The sequence below is a fragment of the Pholcus phalangioides genome, unplaced genomic scaffold (assembly GCF_987345545.1).
Source record: "Pholcus phalangioides strain wild (caught in Gottingen) unplaced genomic scaffold, Ppha-v1.0 ptg000018l_1, whole genome shotgun sequence".
Taxonomy (NCBI): Eukaryota; Metazoa; Arthropoda; class Arachnida; order Araneae; family Pholcidae; genus Pholcus; species Pholcus phalangioides.
In genome coordinates, this window is record NW_028301611.1 from 15,733,452 (window position 1) to 15,750,747 (window position 17,296).

Below are 17,296 nucleotides of genomic sequence, written 5' to 3' on the forward strand. Positions count from 1 at the left end.
TCTAACAGAAAGAACAGTGTTACGGCGAGAGGAAAATCTTCAAAAATCCATTGAAATTGCTGGGTTTTTTTTTAATTATAATTTCTCTTTCTTTTTTCATCCTTAAAAAGGAAAATACTATTTAAATTGTTTCATGTTAAACTTTTTATTACAGAAAATAACATGTTTGTTTCAATTGAATTCTTGGACGCTTGAAATACACTCGAACTCGGTTATAAAGACCTCGAGACTAATAATCATTCATTCAAACAGAGCACAATTCCGGTATGTCGCCACAGGCAATTTACTAATCTGAGACTGACACTTCGCGCCCTAGTTAATACATATGTGTACATATGTTATACACTCCGACTACTTATCAGCGTATACGGGACCTTCCATTTTGAACTGAAAAGTTGCGTAACGAAATATAATCTAAGCATTCATACTTCACAAAGTATTCAGAATATATAACTGTTTTTTACGTCTGCTGGCAGATCTCGTTAAGAAAAATCTTATGATACCACTCTAGTTTTACTACTTCTCCTGGTCTGGGCACCTGCTCTCAGTCCGCTTCCGTATGGAAGTTGTTACGCTTTTCTGTTTGTAGCATTGACATTACTACAAACGGATGCGCCGTAAAGGAGTGTGTCGTGAAGCATCCAGGGGCTGTACTACCTGCTCATGCTTATTCTCATCCGATCCGAATTATAAGCATCGGTTCATAAGCTAATCCGAAAAACGATACCAAGGAATTATTGTTAGGCGACAACCTAACGTCACGTGACGTGAAAGAGGGAAAATCTAAGAAATCGCTTTCTACACAGGGAAGAGCGATTTTTCCCTTTGGCCGATCGACCACTGACCAATCAAAATTAAGCTTGGGATATACAACTACTACTATACATTTGCTGATTTTTTTGTTCAGCGACGGTGGCAACGCAATTCATTTTTAATCCACGTGCAGAACATTTGTTGTTGTTTTCTTTCCACATTCTTTAACGTCAAAAATGGAAGGTGTTAGCGGGCTATCGGCTAGATACTTCTTTTCTATTTTTTTTTTAATGGGGAGGATGGAAAATAAAAGGAGTATATGTGGGTGAAGAGTTATTTCTATAAAATTAAAGTATATTTTACAGCGTGTAAATATTATTCAGAAGGATATTTCAGCATTCTAATTAATTTGTTGAAGTTCTTTAAGCCGTATACATCATAAGAAACTACGAAAATCGCATTGGAATAAAAATGTATTGTTGTCCTCCATTGCCTATTTTGATGGACTTCGGTGATTATTACTTTTCTTCATTTATTATTTATATATATATATATATATATATATAATTTTATGATAATATAATTATATCATCGAGAAATATACGGTGAAAAAAAAATCTCGAGAAAAAATATAGCTGTAGAAGGAATTATCGTTGTAGCGAGATTTCACTGTATACTACACTAGGATTTCTAAATGAATCAATGCAATCAATTTTACAATTGCTTGGATGGAAGGCGACGAAATTGCATTGTTTTCTTTCAAGGAAAAACATCACTTAAGTCATCTCGTAATCTCGTAATGTGAATTTCCAAGTCCAAGAAATAAATTTTTCATTTTTTGTATTTTCTACTATCCTTAAGGAGTGGGTCTCCCCTATCCTTATCGTCATCCGAATATTCGGAGAAATACGAAGCTTATTTTCGGAGGGAGAATGCCGCTAGTACGGAAATTTCCCTTTCATGCTTATATTGTCATAATCGGCGCGGATACGGATCGGATTCCTGATAAGCATGAAGAGATAGTGCAGCCCCAGGTGTCTGTAAACATGTTTTGTGTGTAACTATTATTTTGATTTATAATGAAGCTCCGGAAGGGGGAGGGAGGAATTCGGTCGCGGGGTGTGATGTGGGGTTTTTGGGTGGTCGGGTGGCTGCTGTTGTGGGACTTCGCTGAGGATGTTTAGTTGGGATTGGGGATGCGAACGTCCTGTTGGTGCATGGCGGCGATGCTGGGCTATTGTAGGGTTAGGAATAGGATGGAAGCAGGGTAGCGAGAGAGTTCGCGAGGGGCACGCTGGGGTGTTGTCTTGGGGGCTTCGCCTGGCTGATATACCAGTAGGTTTTCACGGCATGTCCGCGGTCTTATGACCACTGTGCTTAAATTGCAATAGCGATAGAGCCTGGACGTGTCGGTTCATTGTGTATTCTGTGTCACTTTCCAAAAAGTTTGCAACGTAAATAGAGCGAGCGTAGAGAGATAATTTTCATCATCTGTTAGGTATTCCAAAGGTAAATCCGATGATACCGATTCGAAGATGTAGATAATCTGCATAATGTATCAATTGCATTAATTTAATTGTGAAAAGTATATATAAAATACTTATCTCACATAATAGTCACTCATGTTCAACTTTTATTTGTATGAAAAAATACATTTTGAGTCATTGCAGACTTGCTGTAGCACTGAATTGCCCTCCAATGCATATACAAAAATTGCTAATTTCGTGGAATTTTTGTAATATTTTTGGAGACAATAAGAAATTTCCCTTATCTCTTGGTTCCAATTCGTCGTATATTTCAAGTCACATATAGTCACTCTGATATAAAACTTTATGCAATTTATTACAACCAATTGCGTTTTCCATGTTTAATATGTTCTTGAAGAAAACGCTAGCTTCGGCTGTAACAACGAATTTTCTTGGAATCTTTATTGGCATTACAACGGAGATTTACTGTATTACATAAATACGGTCATTGGTATATCAGCGTTATATAGTTTTCTCTTTCCTTCCTTCACAACTTAGAACTACTTCAGGATATTCCTGATGCAATCTAGTATTCAGTGAATCCAACTAACAGGTTTGGTACACCAAAGGAAATGATGTTTGCCTTTCATGCCTATGTAAAAATAACGGTTCAAATGTCTACCTTTATTAGAAACTCACTTTGTTCATTAAACGCTATCCAGAAGAGCATGGGGTAATTATTTCAAAAAGAACCAAATAAATCTGATTTAAATACCCTTTTATGATTTGGTTGGAATCAATCATGCTTTATTTTAATTATTTAACGGGAATAACTCTTTGATGACAAATAAAATGAAACATATTTACACAGAAACAACATGAAAATAACATCATATTACATCCCATTACAAAACAGAGTAAATAAATAATCCAAATTTCGCTAAATGATATTTAGGTCCATGCATTAACGTTCATTATAGATCCACTTATCTATGGATAATATCCCATTCCAGTATTCCAAACGAAAAAACAAATATGTGAAAGAGATAAGATTCGTGGCGAATTTTTCAAAATCATAAGAGGATTCAAAAGCTCGATGAAAGTAAATTTTATATGTTCACCGATCATTGATATACACTCAAAATGAAATTTCGCTTTCGAACAAATTGCAGAGAAATACAGAGTGAGTTGAATATAAATATTAGAACTGCTAATTAACTTAAGATTATGCAGTGGTTAAAAGCAATTAGAAAGTTCTCGAACAAATGCAAGATAAACTAAGGAATGAAGAGAGATCGGATGACGAAATAAGAGCGACAAAAAATATATAAGTGATTAAGACGTAAAAGAGAGTCTTTAAGTCGAGTTGAAGTCTAAGCTGGTTAAAGATAGAAAAGAGAAGGGTTAAAATTCTAAGAGGAGCTGAAACTTTAATTTTGTTCACTTATTCAAAGGCCTTCAAGGCCTCTTAAGAAGCTTAACTGGGAAGAGTCTCTAAGACCGGAAGAGAAAAGCTGTTCGCAATCATAAAGTAATGGAAAGGAACTTTTACATTTATTTCATTTATTTTTTTTAGTTTTATCATTTGGGGAAAGTCAAGAAGGTCATTGACGTATTCCGATATATAAGCGTATATACTCATACCCACTCCTGTACAAGTGATCAATGATTCTCTGAGTGTGTGGAGCGATTCAAAAATTCTGAAAATTAACTATTTAAATACTTACTTTTTTCACATAAGTTAAGTGAGGATAATATGGTCATGCTAAGGTTCAGTGATTTTTGCTGACGCTGGATCATAAATTCTGAAAACATAATAATGTTAAAAAATTACCTTGAAGCGTTGTTAAAATAAAAAAAATAATAATAATTCATATCCGTTGTATATTTCAACGGGGAAATTTAGGAAAGAATTTCAATGGTCCCCAGTGGTGAAGGTAATATGGTCAGTGACGTCCTTAACCCCTTAGCTTGCAAAGGATTGGAAGGAAATTCGGGTGCTCTCTATTTGACGAATCGGCGATAAATATGGTAACCTCGTCCTAACCTAACCCCACGTTAGAAAAAGGTAAAAAAGTACGACAGAAGGAAACAAAAAAACGAACGAGTAAGTGTAACAGATAAGGTAAGAATACAAGTACAAATTAGATTTCTCTTTTCAACCTCACACTTACCCCTATTCACTCTCTTTCGAAAAAAATACATCGTATGTGTCTACTACTTCACCAAACACCAACTCTGGCCATATCGCAATTTACTGCCATTAGTGAGATGGGTTGGAAGTAAAGCCACTGTCCATCGGTGGTCGCCTCGAGTTCGTTAGAGAAAATATGTTATCTGTAACATCCCTTGGGTTCGAACCCGGTACCCTGACAACAACCTTCACGATAGTAGACGAGCATCTTACCACCATGCCACTCGGGCACTAATGCATCATATGTGGGGAAAAAAATTATGTCAGGATAGACAAAAAACCAAGAGGAAAAATATATAGGGTTGCAACAAAGGTTCGCGATGATGAAGAGAGAGAAAAAAAAACAGAAAGAACTTATTTGAAGTTATGCCACTGGCGTTTCGACGCAATATTACATCCTTGATCGTTAAGTGGTTAACGTACATATCTCGATAAATTAGCAGGCATTTTCATAAGACTTTACTAAGTTAAATATAGAGAAAATACTTCTTAAATACTACTTAAAAAATAGAAATACTATTATCCGTCCAGAAAATAAATTTTATAAGCTTTAACTAATTTCAAATATTAAATCATAAATTTAAATTTTTTTAAGGTAATTATTAAAAAAAAACATTTCTGACAGATATATATATTATTTTCCTCCGTTCTTAGTGAAAATAAATTGGAGGAAGGCCTAGAGAGTAGATCACAAATACAATTTGTAACAAAACAAAAAGTCGTTGTAGCATACCGATCATAAAACCTATCTGTCAATTATTCAAAAGAAACCTACATCACAGGCAATTTAAAATATGATAGTGATAGGAACCGAGAAACACCCAGGCTCTGTTACAATTGGTGATGTACGAAGATTGTCTCAGTTGACTTGGATGCTTCCGGAATAACTAGCTATTTATTGTAGCTTGAACAAATATGTATATATATACATACGCATGGGCAGATATACACTCCATTCATGCTTCATGCTCATCGCCAAGAAACAAGCTTAAAAACCGATTATCGCAAGAATGATAAGATGAATGAAAAAAATGCCCATAACAAATATGGATGTCATATATTTTAAAAATAAAGCAACCCAATTAAAAATGTAATTAGAAACATTATAAACAATATATACACATGATAAAATATTATACAATGCCCATAAAGAATACTTATGGTTGTCTTACCTTAAGTATGGATGACTTCTTGATTTACCCCAACATGTTTATCATACTTCTTTTTAAACGTGTCAATTGTGTTACAATTTACGACATCCGGCGGTAAGCTATTCCATTTATTGACAACCGTATTAGAGAAAAATTCTCTGCGACTCCATAATCTTGCACTGTCCCTTACCAATCGATACTGGTGTTCCCTTGTAAAAGCAGTCGATTGGCGGTATTTTCAAAGTTCATGGTCCATTCTATCCATCCCATTGATAGTGGTAAATGAATCACTCATACAATTCACAAGTTATAAGTCACAGTAATCTTCATAATCGGGAATAAATCTTGATAATCGATATTATTTGATCAGCTTCTTTTCAGGAATTTTCATTGACCACTTTCATGATGAACCTGGTTTCATTTGTGGCATCCTATTGGTAACTGAATCAATCTGCAGCAGGGTTTTCCCACAATCGTGTTCCTCCTCCTCTATAAACAGATGCACGAGTTAGAATTGTCTACAGATTCAAATTACAATGAATGCATGTTGGAGAAGCATCAAAAACTACTGCTACACAACACATGCACCTCGTCCACCTTTCTCGTCCAACTTCTAACGAATTAGCACATGTTGTAATGTGCGTGTACGTGTTGTGATGTTGATGAGATGCTCGTTTCTGTGTAATGCTTGTTATGTGCAGTGTCGCCGCCATCTGCCAGCAGTTTATATAACCGTCAGTGAAGTGAAATCGTTGAATAATATTATCGTTGTAGGTCTGTCGTTGTCTGTGCCGAGATTTTTTAACGGAGAAATTGGCCCGCATTTGCGCCTCAAATTTGAAAACTACAGTAAACAAACTTCAACCGGCCACCAAACCGTTAGAAACTGCACGTCATGATTAACGATCTGAAATTGTATAATAATAGAACCTGAGAAGAAATACGAACGTGTCGTAAACCCATGAAAAAAAATGTTCATGTGTCGAAACACATGACTCCACAGCATGAGAACATCAAAATTTGATGCCCGTTAGATACAAAAATATGGAAAATAGTTATATTATAACCAGACACCTCATATAAAAAATTCATTTCATTAAAATTCGTCAAAGAAACTGACTACGTGTGGGACACATTTTTTTAAATCAGTGTGGTTAAGTGTTTAAAATCCATATTATGATTAAAACCCACGCAAAAAACGTGCGTGGGTTTTAATCATAAAATACCGTCTAAAATAAGGAAACCCATTGAAATTTCTGAAATATTTCTACAACATTTCAAGCTATTTTACATATTAAGTTCCCGAATTAGCTAATTTTCAACACTTCCGCCAAACATGTGTGCACTGAAATCTAAAACATATATTCATACAGTTTTGGTTCTCTATGTTGCTATTACTGTTTTTTGTGCATTGAATTAAAAGTTTTAAGGCATGAAAATATACTGTTTGAGATTTAAGCAGTTTTGAATTCTGTGTAAAACATTCTTTGAAATAAGTTTCCAAAATCATTTCCGACAATTTTCAAAAAAAAAATTATTCATATATACGTAATCAGTTGCTTTAAAAACCACTTGATAATGGAAAACCATTTTAGATCTGAAAATTTCATATACACGTGGGAATTTGATATTCCGATAAAAATATGGATTAAATGGCACAAATATATTCTTCCCCGATAACTTTGAGCACGTTCATGTTTGACATTCGTGGTTATATTTCTTGCCTCTATTTTCCGTACTGTATACTTTATTTGGTTAAAAGTGAGTCACTTTTTCTTTCTACCGGCTTCATTGCTGCTTTCTGGTCGTAACTCAATCCTTTATCCTCCTCTTGACCAGCTATTGCTTCACTTCCGGGAAAGTGGAGAACGTGGTTATCGTGGCCATTTTTATGATAAATGACATAGCCCCGAAGCGTTCTGGCCATCTGATCTTTTAAGCTATCCATACACTACCTTCTCTTCTTCGCTAGTTCTAGTGCATTTTTTTGGAATTTTTTTTTGAATACCTTCCCTCTTTTTTTTTTAATGCTTTTCTTTTAAGGATGGCCATAAGTATCCACCTTCCATGGCTACTTCACTTTAGAACTGTCTGGTGAAAGTATACCACCATAGTTTCCATGTTTTTACTGTAAATAATATACATAACTTGGTTTTATTTGAAATAAGAATCTGTTCTTTTTTGTAGGTGATATTTTCAAGAAAACATTTACGAAAAATCGGGCATATATATTCGGATTGTGTTTTTCTCTAAAGGTACAGACAACGGAAGCTGTAATTACAAGTGTGTATAGGCTGTAATTGCAAGGGCAGAAGCGTAGAAAAAGGCTGGAAGAGGGCACAATTCGAATCAAAATACAGTAGAAATAATGGGGGAAAATGGAAGATATGGGATGGAAAATGTAAACGAATGAGGAATTTTACATAAATTCTAATGATAATGCAGCGAGGAGAAACTAAAGAGAGAGGAAAAAAAATGAAATTGCCAAAAAAAAAAAAAAATCAAGAAATATGGCAGGAATTTAGAAGAGAGAGAGAGAAAGCCACTCCATAGAAGGCAGTCAAGCCTACAACATTCAAAATCCAAGCATAATGCGAACAGGTGGATAAGTAACTGCTGAGTTGTCTGGATCCAAATATAGAAAACGGATCTTATAGAAAACGGAAATATAGAAAAAGTACTCTTGGAACACACAACTGACGAATTCCCCCGGAACAAAATTCAATGATTGTGCACAACACATACACGACAAATTCCAACATGCACCAAATTTGTTAAAAGGTTCCCAGAGGAATGTTTATGTGGTATATTTGCGGCAAGTAGTAGTATCAGCAGCAACTCAAGAATTTTAGAATATAGTGAAGGGGCAGAATTCCAAGCAAAATGGGACAAAAATAAGAGTAAATTGGGAAGTAGAAATTGATATTTAAAAAAAACCACAAAGAAGTGAGCAGAAATTTGAAAGAGAGCAGAAAGAGCAAGTGTGCGAAAGAAGGAAAAAAAAAAGTGGCCAGCAATTCTAATTAGAGGGCAGTAGGGAAATACATTAAATTTGTAAAATCACCGAAAAAAATAAAGAGATATCATCACAAATATGGAAAAAAAACAAGCAAGTAAGTAAACAGCAATTAAGAAGACAGCAGGAAGAACCGAATTACAAAAAAAGAGTGGGATGGATATACTAATTCTCTGCGGGGCAGAAACTAATGATAAATAGGAAGGTGAAATTGCAAAGCAGCACGGGTAAAAAGGACAGAAAATTGAGGAAAGCAATGAAGTGGGCAAATTCAAGAGAATGTGAAACACAGAAATGAAATTAAGGGGAAAAGGGAGGTGCGGAATTACAGTGGAAACGTCATCTGGTTGAAATTATAAATAAATAAAAAGGCAGAAATTAAAAAAAAAAAACGAAGGAAGAAGGCTTTAAATGAAACTAAAAACTGCAAGGGAGTGGGCAAAAAATTCAGAAGAAAGCAGAAATTCGGAAGTATCTAAGGAATGGGGGCCGAAATTTAGAAAAGCACAGGAACGGGAGAAATTCAGAAAAGATCAGACATTTTAGAAGAAAAAAACCAGTATGGAGGATAACTTTAGAAAAAAAAAAAAAAGAAGGACGAAAATTTCGAAGAAAAAATAGGAAATGGAGAAATTCATAAAAAAGCATAAATGGAAGAAATTTAAAAAAAGAACAAGAAGGGAGAATAAACGTAGAAAAGAACAGGAATGATAGAAATTCAGAAAAGAGCAGGAAGGTTAAATATTTAGGAAAGTTAGAAAAGAACGGGAAGGGAAGAAATTCAGAAATGAACAGGAAGAATAGAAATTGGGAAAAAACAGGGAGGGCAGAACTTCAGAAAACAGCAAATTTGAGAAATTTAGAAAAAAACAAGACAAGAGCCGAAATATAAAGAAGAACAGGAGGGATATAAATTCTGAAAAGAGCAGAAAGAATAGAAATTCCGAAAAGAGCAGAAAGAATAGATATTCCGAAAAGAGCAGAAAAAATAGAAATTCCGAAAAGAGCAGAAAGAATAGAAATTCCGAAAAGAGCAGAAAGAATAGAAATTCCGAAAAGAGCAGAAAGAATAGATATTCCGAAAAGAGCAGAAAGAATAGAAATTCCGAAAAGAGCAGAAAGAATAGATATTCCGAAAAGAGCAGGAAGAATAGAAATTCCGAAAAGAGCAGAAAGAATAGAAATTCCGAAAAGAGCAGAAAGAATAGATATTCCGAAAAGAGCAGAAAGAATAGAAATTCCGAAAAGAGCAGAAAGAATAGAAATTCCGAAAAAAGCAGAAAGAATAGAAATTCCGAAAAGAGCAGAAAGAATAGAAATTCCGAAAAGAGCAGAAAGAATAGAAATTCCGAAAAGAGCAGAAAGAATAGAAATTCCGAAAAAAGCAGAAAGAATAGAAATTCCGAAAAGAGCAGAAAGAATAGATATTCCGAAAAGAGCAGAAAGAATAGAAATTCCGAAAAGAGCAGAAAGAATAGAAATTCCGAAAAGAGCAGAAAGAATAGATATTCCGAAAAGAGCAGAAAGAATAGAAATTCCGAAAAGAGCAGAAAGAATAGATATTCCGAAAAGAGCAGAAAGAATAGAAATTCCGAAAAGAGCAGAAAGAATAGAAATTCCGAAAAGAGCAGAAAGAATAGAAATTCCGAAAAGAGCAGAAAGAATAGAAATTCCGAAAAGAGCAGAAATAATAGAAATTCCGAAAAGAGCAGAAAGAATAGAAATTCCGAAAAGAGCAGAAAGAATAGATATTCCGAAAAGAGCAGAAAGAATAGAAATTCCGAAAAGAGCAGAAAGAATAGATATTCCGAAAAGAGCAGAAAGAATAGAAATTCCGAAAAGAGCAGAAAGAATAGATATTCCGAAAAGAGCAGAAAGAATAGAAATTCCGAAAAGAGCAGAAAGAATAGAAATTCCGAAAAGAGCAGAAATAATAGAAATTCCGAAAAGAGCAGAAAGAATAGAAATTCCGAAAAGAGCAGAAAGAATAGAAATTCCGAAAAGAGCAGAAAGAATAGAAATTCCGAAAAGAGCAGAAAGAATAGAAATTCCGAAAAGAGCAGAAAGAATAGATATTCCGAAAAGAGCAGAAAGAATAGAAATTCCGAAAAGAGCAGAAAGAATAGATATTCCGAAAAGAGCAGAAAGAATAGAAATTCCGAAAAGAGCAGAAAGAATAGATATTACGAAAAGAGCAGAAAGAATAGAAATTCCGAAAAGAGCAGAAAGAATAGAAATTCCGAAAAGAGCAGAAAGAATAGAAATTCCGAAAAGAGCAGAAAGAATAGAAATTCCGAAAAGAGCAGAAAGAATAGAAATTCCGAAAAGAGCAGAAAGAATAGAAATTCCGAAAAGAGCAGAAAGAATAGAAATTCCGAAAAGAGCAGAAAGAATAGAAATTCCGAAAAGAGCAGAAAGAATAGAAATTCCGAAAAGAGCAGAAATAATAGAAATTCCGAAAAGAGCAGAAAGAATAGAAATTCCGAAAAGAGCAGAAAGAATAGAAATTCCGAAAAGAGCAGAAATAATAGAAATTCCGAAAAGAGCAGAAAGAATAGAAATTCCGAAAAGAGCAGAAATAATAGAAATTCCGAAAAGAGCAGAAAGAATAGAAATTCCGAAAAGAGCAGAAATAATAGAAATTCCGAAAAGAGCAGAAAGAATAGAAATTCCGAAAAGAGCAGAAAGAATAGAAATTCCGAAAAGAGCAGAAAGAATAGAAATTCCGAAAAGAGCAGAAATAATAGAAATTCCGAAAAGAGCAGAAAGAATAGAAATTCCGAAAAGAGCAGTAAGAGGAAAAATTAAAAAAAAGAGCAAGAAGAATAAAAATTGAAAAAAAAAAAACAGGCAGGGCAGAAATTCAGAAAAGAATAGGAAGGGAAGAAATTCAGAAAAGAATAGGAAGGGAAAAAATTCAGTAAAGAATAGGAAGGGAAGAAATTCAGTAAAGAATAGGAAGAGAAAAAATTCAGAAAAGATCAGAAAGAATAGAAATTCAGTAAAGAATAGGAAGGGAAGAAATTCAGTAAAGAATAGGAAGAGAAAAAATTCAGAAAAGATCAGAAAGAATAGAAATTCAGAAAGGAAGGTAAGAAGAGAGTTAAAAGAGTCTATGGAACTTGAGTTTGAAGAGTTGATGTCATACATTTCTTTCTGGACCATCCAAAAACCATAGTGGGGCATTATCGTGTGCAGAAAGTGACCGTGGTGCGACAAAAATGATCAAATGATTATCGTTGCCAGGTGGTTTAGAACTGTTAAAGACAGCTTCAAAGCCGTATGATAAATTCAGACACCTTAATCGAAAACGATACACATGTATAAACACTTTTGCAAAAACTCTGACATAATACACCACCCGATGCGACCCGTCTGACCTGCCACGTACAAGATGTCTATAAATCGTATCAGGTTAAAGTCTAGACGATTTTCTTAAACAACCCGCGTTAACCAGGCTTGGGGACACTTTCCCGTAATTAAGCATTTTAACATTATTCGAACTGTGCAAGCAAAAGGTCTCGTAGATAATATATGTAACTTAGATGATATATTGTTGGAACTCTTGTCTTTCCTACGTCCTTGGACTCGCTGGCTTTCTAACGTTTCACGTATTTGTAATTTGGCACGAGACATAAGAGACTTTCATAACTAAGAAAACTTCCTAATTGTTTCAGGTCTAGTTTGACCCGGAAGTGTTATTAGAATATTTGAATGATTTATAACCGAGTCTTTCAAGGTTGCACACGTTCCACTATTTGTTAAAACAGTTTTATGACAAATTACTCAGAATGATTTTTCCTCTCTTAACACACGCATTTTACTGATAATATATCGATTCATTTTTCCATACATTATTGATCTTAAATCGGATAATGATATGTATATATAAGTTACTTACTTTCTTTGGAAATAATTGAGAACTATCGGGTTATATTAGAACTAGTTTATAGACTTTCCAGATAGAAAAGTACTCATAATAAATCAAAAATATATTTCTTTCTTATAAGAGTTTTTTTTTCTCCCGGGTAATTATAGTATTTTGGGTAATCATTTCATTGGTGAAAGAAAAAATCCCGATATGCTTCCCGTTTTATTTTTGGAGAAAGATATTGAATATTAAGGCCAGTCTTTCATTTCTTTTGTCATGTAAGCATTTCCTTCTTAATCTTGAATGCCTAAAAATATTAGAAAATAAGAATTATCTGAAGTAGAAGAGGAAATTCGATTTTGATTACGTCGTTAAACTGATCGTATAATGGAGTCTTTAGTAATTTTTCTTTCAAATGTTATTCAGCATATAATCCCCTCGCTCTCCTTCTCTCTGGAATTTTTATAAATGTTTTCGAATTACAAAAAAAAAAAAAAAAATTGCTCGACTTCTCGAAAAGTAATTATCTGCTATTTTTTTTCATAATATAATCTTTTGTTAACGGAATTATTTTTGAATTCTCTCCACTAAATTTTATAAACGAAAAAAAGTATTTTATCTGGTGTTTATCGGTTCATTTTTGATTGTGTATTTAGTTCCAGGTTAACGCTAATATGACACACATTCCGCCTACGTTTATGGGTCTGTGAAAAAAATGTGTGTGTGTGTGGGCGTTAGTGCGCGCGTGCGCGTGTGTAGTAGTATTCAATCGCTCGTGGGGATACACCAGAATTTTGCTCGGTTTGAATAAATAACAAAATTGGGAAATGAAATTTCCAGTGAGGTTTGTATGTCGGAACGGCGAAAATTACTAGAGAGAGAATATGTGTGTGTGTGCGCGCGCGTGCGTGCAATAACCTAGCTAAGCATCCCCTCCAACTAAGCCAGTCCAAGCTAGTCCCCATCTAACGCTTTGACAGAAACTACGGGTGAACCGTTTGTCCTAGATAGATGGTACACTTAAAGTTAATATAAGTATCCAAGTAAGCAAATAACGTTTAGACCTCAGATTCGTCATTCATATTACAAACGGTTATTCTGTTATTGAAATAAAATTAATTAAAAAAAAATAACTTTTTTTATTATTTAACTTTTTTGGGGCAGTGTAATAGGGCATCCTGTCCAAAAAACCCAATCACACACTAATTATCCAGTCTCTCCAGAGAAGAACAAAAAATTATTCCACGACCGAAGTGCTTTGTTCGCTGAGATATATTGAGTCAAAAGCATGGAAAATCTGGGGGAAATAAACTGTATAAACCTATTTATTCATTTGCATATCTTAACAGGCTGAGCCGAATTACAGAGATGAAAAATCACCACGGACATAAAACTACCAAAAATTCAAGAAAGTAATGAAAATGTAAAAGAACAGTCAAGCAATAACAATAATAATTCATCAAATTTACACGTTAAAAATCAAATCATCACACGAACACATAATACAAATATATATATACGTAATAGAAACACAAATTGAAAATTTGATACAAGTAAGATTAAACCACATCTACCAAATTCGAAAAATAAAAACCGAAAATAGATGAATTGCACAAAAATACAATATGCAGAAATGAGTAAACAGAAGAAAATAAATATGAAAACGAAATGAAAACAAGAGAAAGAAAATCATGATATCAAAGCACTCTCAAAATCATGATATCAAAGCACTCTCAAAATCATGATATCAAAGCACTCTCAAAATCATGATATCAAAGCACTCTCAAAATCATGATATCAAAGCACTCTCAAAATCATGATATCAAAGCACTCTCAAAATCATGATATCAAAGCACTCTCAAAATCATGATATCAAAGCACTCTCAAAATCATGATATCAAAGCACTCTCAAAATCATGATATCAAAGCACTCTCAAAATCATGATATCAAAGCACTCTCAAAATCATGATATCAAAGCACGGTTTCTCAAGAAACCTTCATGAGAAATGCGCACAATACCTAATCAACTAACATGCAATGCTTCTTTCCCTAATGTATGCGGTTCTAATTCACGGTCTCTCAGATTTTTGTAGACATAGAGAGCACAAAGGTACAAGTACTCTACAACGGTACACTTCGCTCACAATTGTGAATACAGATGACAGCATTAAAAATTGGCACACACAACAGACGATGTTAACTCACACTTCCGGAACAACTCAATCGGTAGTAAATTGCCAAAAAATAAATCCTCAGAGGAATGTGTACGAGATGAACGTTCGGTTACTGTTATAGTAGGTAATCCGTCGTGGTGATAGACCCGAGTTTTGCCCAGTTTGAATGAAAGAAAAAAAAATTTACAGTGTGGGATTTGTAGAATACCTGAACGGCCATAATTACTAGAATATCCCGAATTATACAAATCAAATGGTCACCCCATAAAATTATACAGTTTCTTAATTAACCAATTCTCAAAATTAACCACAAAACTGGCTCGCGGACGAAAAAACGTGTGCACTCCCGGTTTTACGTACATGCACTTTCGTTTGTTTTAAGTTTTATAATTTTTTTAAACATTTTTAGATAATAAGTTGGAAGTTGTTGTAAAGGCATTTTTAATAAATTAACTATTCAGTAATAATATCAACAAATGGAGTAATTATTGTCTAATATCGTAACTTTGCTATCCTCGCAACTATTTTTAGCCGCAACTAGCTTTCTTTCTCTTCATCGAAATATTCTTTAAATATTAAATCTTATTAAGTATTTGAAAAACAAAATTACCCAATAAATTTTAGGCAATACGAATTCGTTTAGGGATTTTATGGTACCCTCACTGCAACGTCAAAATCGAAGCAAAGCATACCCGTAATAACTCGAAATTACTCATCGGAATCCTTTAGAATAACAGAATCAACACACACAAATAAAATTAAATAATATCCCCCAAAATATATGTTATTCCAACGAAAACAAGATTTCATTCCTCTATTTATAAAATAATAATACAAATAATAATAAAAAAATTCATTCATTCACTGCCGTCCACAAAATCGATTAAAGGACAAATTCCTTTCAGGCTTATTTCATAAAAAAATTATAATAGTAAATACAGTTTTCTTTTGATAATAAATAAATATTAATATTTATCGTGAAAAAGGAGGAAAAATACAAATATTTGAAGAATATGATCTATTTGTATATTGTACTTTTTTTCAGTTCAGTTTCGTTGGGAGAAGACAATATAATACTTATTATTATCATGAAAATCATTATATCACAAATATATCGTTATTATTATCATATATTGGATCTAATCTAATAATCTGCAATTGTTCTATCCTCATAACATTTTCTAGCCGTAGATTGCTTTCCCTTCATTGATACTATGGTTTATTTTCACAATATTAAATCGCATTTAGTATTTGAAAAATAATTATTAATTAACTTATTATTCTCAATAAATCCTGAGCAATATGAATACGTTTAGGAATTCTGTCGCATTCTCGCCACAACTTCAGAGTAGCAGCAAGCATTATCCATTATCAATTAACTTGTTATTCTCATTAAATCATGAGCATTCATTAACGTGTTTAGGAATTCTCACCACACCACAGCTTCAGAGTCGCAGCAAATATCATCCGTAATAACTCGAAATTACAAATCGGAATCGCTTAGAAAAACAGAATCAGCACACAAATAAAATGTAATAAAAAAAATCCTCCGAATATATATTATTCCATTTTCTTTCCCTATTTATATTAAAAAATAATAATCTATATCTATTCACTTCAGTCCATTAAATCGATTAAATGACATAAATTTGTTCTAATAATATTTCAAGTAGAAAAAACAAATGATAATAAAAATGTGCAATTTTCTTTTAAGGATAAATATTTTACTTTTTTCCCCCAAGAAAAGAGAAGAAATACGAATATTTGTGAAAAATATGATCTATTTATACTATATATTATTATTATTATTATTTTCTATTTTTAATTGAGTTTCGTTGGGATAAGAAGAAAATAATATTTATTATTTCGTTCTCTTCCCTTTTTACTTGTGTTATTACAATACACCACGACATGTATTATCGAAGCGTTTTCTTCTAAATTTCTTGATCGCATTTCGGAATCGCTTCTTCAGCACTTTACTGAATTAGAATCGGTAGAGTTTTCTCGATCGAATGCCAATATAACAAAAATACATTCTATTACTTTTTTTTTTTCCTTCGCTCTTTACCTTGATGTGGAAGAAAGAAATACTGAAACTGTAAACAGTATATATTTTTTCCTCAATTTTATTTATTTATTTTTGTATGTAATACCTTTGTTTTATTTACTTCCCGTAAATAACGTGAGTCTATTCATGGGCGCAAGCAATAGATTCTATTTTTATGGTTCCCTAGATTTTAAACATTGAATGTATCTTTGATTTTTTTTCTCCTTTTCTATTTTCCTTTTTTTTTTTTTTTCTTTACAACGTTGCTTTGTGTATTATTATTTCAGGAAATTGTATTCTACAGTGAAGTACTCGATGAGAGAATAAAAGTTCACGCTGTATTTTGTTTTTCCTTTTTATGTTCGGAATGCGTTTTGAAATAGTCCTGATATTTGGAGAATCAAAGGAAAATTTTTTTTGCGGAATTTTATTCCTGTTGAATAAATGGAGTGAAAAGAAACCACCCAGAGTTATTTTGCGTCTTTTCCGTAAATTTTGTTGGTTTTTGTTCCATGTAATTATCCTACGTGTATTGAGAACTTTATGAATTATCTCATTTGGTTTTGTCAAAATTAAAATATTGAAAAAAATAGTTTTTTCTCTATATTCATCTCTTCAGTTAT